The following is a 3361-nucleotide window of genomic DNA, read 5'->3' as shown; positions in this document are numbered from 1 at the left end:
TTTTAAAAACTAATAAAAATCTTATGTACTATTCAATTTAAAAAAAGTAAAGATGCAGAACACTCAGTTTACTCTGGGAATACATTTGTCATATGGTACAGATGCAACTCTGTTAAAAATGTAGCAATAAGACAAGGTTATTTTATTCAGTAATATATAACATTTAATTAATTTGATTTTAAAAACAACACGAGTTAAAGCATCACAATTACCTGAAGGAGCAAGTAACTAATGAATTTCCTGAACATGAATGTTCTTTTGTGAAATTAAATGATTCTTGACAGTGTTTATGATGCTGTATTTTCTTTAGCCAGTAACACTAAGGAGTCACTTTGTAAGGACTGTAACTGTTATCAAGGACCATATAAGCAGCTCTGCCTCCAAGTTATTTATGGTTGTGGCCTTTCTTCAGGAGCTCATATCCCTGCAGCCTCCAGAGATGTCACTTTTGTTCTTCTCCTACTTGCTAAGGACTAGAGGTTCAGACCATTAGAGATTAATTAGATTTGTATAATGGTTTATTAGAAATGAAATGAACAAAAATTGATGTATACGAATAAAACCCCTAAAAATGATTCTAGTTATTAAAAATCAATTAATTTTTAAATTCCTGGTCTTACACCCACTGATGTACATTATAGCAAACTCATAGACTTTTGTAACTCTTACCGATTTTCTTTCCTAATCCTTAGGCTTTAAATTCCATTCTGTAGAAAAATTTCATGAAGGAGAGGAAGTAGAATAAAGCTCCTTGGAAAGTTAAAGGAGCTGTTACAAATGGACTGAGATGTTTTAAAATGTTAGAGGCTGTGTAGTGGGCAGCGACTCATGCATGTGGTGGTTCTTGACCACAAGCTGCTGAGTTTCCTGAGGGAAAAAGAGTGGCTCCCACAGACACATGCAGAAACAGGTGCAGTAAACACATGAAGGAATTAAGGGACACAGAGGCTTATTCAGGTAACTTCAGTCTCATGTTCCTAGTTAGCAGTTGAGTAATGGTTATTGACTACTTAACTATTGTTTTGCCTTTTACAATAAGTTAGAATTCAGCTTTTTTTTAACATACAAACTCCCAGTAGTCTAGCTCCCTCAATCTAACAGTCATTGAAATAATTGTGATAATAAATGAAGAAAAAAATATCAAAATCTCTGATGCCCACTATATTTAGTGTAGAGAGTTCTGAGTGTACATGGGAAGTCTCACAAATTTGATGATAGGAGATGAAAATCCCAAGTATATATTGTTAGTTCAGGTGGCACAAATGGGTATGAAGCACATCTCCCCTCAAGCTTCTTGAGTCTGGGAAGAAACTCTAGGTTCTTTCTCCTTCCAAATCTTTGAGAGGAGCAGACATTAAAATGGCATACCCCCCAGAAATCTGTGAAGTCCTAGGCAAGAGCACATTCAATTTATATCTTATGACTCAATGAAAGAATCTGACCCCTACTATTCTGGTCTGAGCAGAGACCACTTTAAATCCCTTCCCTTGCTATGTTTCTATACTTTCTGCAAATGAATTTTTATGGACTGCTAAGGCCCAGTATGATCAGCTACATCCTGTAATTCACAATCATTGTTCATCGTGCTCTTGACAGACAAGACAAAAGTCCTTGTATATCCTCAAGTGGACAGCCACAACTCATTTGCACTAAACTTTCCCCCTGCAAAGTCCCAGTATGACTTATCCCTTCTATTCCCCCTCCCCCTTTGTATGCTCAATACCCTATAAAGACCTTATAAACCATATAAGAGTTTTTGTTCTGGTCTTTAGTGTCAGAGTGCTCTCTCTCTCTCTCTCTCTGGTTTTTAATAAAATAAGCCTTTGTTTTTGTGTTTGTAACCTTGATACTTTTCTTTTTTTCCCCCTAAAATGTGGTGCCTAATGTGGGGCAGAGGCCAAAAGGATGATGCCTATATCTCTCACTTCTTTGTTTTGTAACCCACAGGCTCCTCTTCTTTCCCTCTCCCCTCACTATCTTATGAGCTCAGAAGGTCTTAAGCCACCTTCTTGCTTTGGACACTTTATTATCTAACCTAGGACTTCAAAGTTTGGCTTGTACCAACCCATAGGTGTACCTTGGAAGTGTACATTCTCAATTTATGGTAGATACTCCTTCAGGTTGCTTTCTAAAAAAAATTATTTTATCTCTTCTTTAAAAGAGATTCCCTTCAAAAGGGAATATTAGGTCTATGCATCTCATATTTGATTCAGCCAGTTGCCTGAATTTGCCACATTTGAAGCAGATACACATGAAGTAGTAAAGATCAAAATATCCCAAATAAATATGGATGTCACCACAGAGGCAAAGCTGTACAAAGGGGATCTAAGTGCAATACTATATGCCAATTGGGCTAGTTTGCAAAAATAAAGTGCTAAAGGCAGCAACAGTCAAACCAGTAACATGCCATACTGGATCAAATTAATCATGAAAAGAAGAATCTTCCATTAGTATTTTTACAAAGGCATGAGGAACTGCTTTATCTGAGCCCAACTTTTTGGCGGGGGGCTCGTTTAAGATTTCTAAGAAAACCTATTTATATGTTTCATAAAACAAGCCTATTGCAATCTTTCTTTCACTGTCTAGAATTCCATTTGAGGCTAACCAGGCAAATTCTTCTCTAACAGTTAAAATCTCAGTCACAGATCAGCTGAAAGGGGGAATAAATGTTTTAGATCTAGGGAAAAATTAATAAATTTATTTATGGCCTTTGATTTGAATGGATAGTTTTTTTTAAATCGATAAGTTTAAGACATTTCATTTACATTGTAAGTTCTTAGACTACAGTTACTGCAATATCTTGCTAATCTTCCTGCTTTCTACTGGTACCAATAAAACTTTGCCTTTCAAGATTAATTGGAGAGCTATTTGGCAGCCAGGCAAATTTAACCATGTGGCTGGGGATTTAGCTCAGTGGTGACTTCTCCTGCCTTGCAAGCACAAGGACCCGAGTTCAATCTCTGCCACAAAAAAAAAAATAGCCATGTGACAACTCAAGCACATCTTCCCCAGAACCATCTCTTCTCTCTGCTCTAATTGCTGTTTTCAGACAAAGGCTTTAAAAGTCATTTCTAAAATTGATAGTAGAGATGAGTGCCCTGCATACCAAACTGGAACAACTATACAGGTCAGTGATAAAAAGCAGGACAGAGATGCCTCCTTAGATAGTTCTGACCTGGTTTGTGACAGTCATTATTGCTGATTTTATGGTAAATTAAATGTACTTGTTTTCCAAATATATAGGTCTTCAAAGATGTGAAGCCACAAAACTATTGACTTCCTGGATAAAGTTGTTTCTGCTGCTAAATTATTAGTCTCAAGCATCAGGCTTCCACTTACATATCTTCAGACACTTGTGATG

The sequence above is a fragment of the Fukomys damarensis genome, unplaced genomic scaffold (assembly GCF_012274545.1).
Source record: "Fukomys damarensis isolate Sample0158 unplaced genomic scaffold, DMR_v1.0_HiC HiC_scaffold_3, whole genome shotgun sequence".
Taxonomy (NCBI): Eukaryota; Metazoa; Chordata; class Mammalia; order Rodentia; family Bathyergidae; genus Fukomys; species Fukomys damarensis.
The sequence above is the reverse complement of the archived record's forward strand: the minus strand, read 5'-3'. Positions refer to the sequence as shown.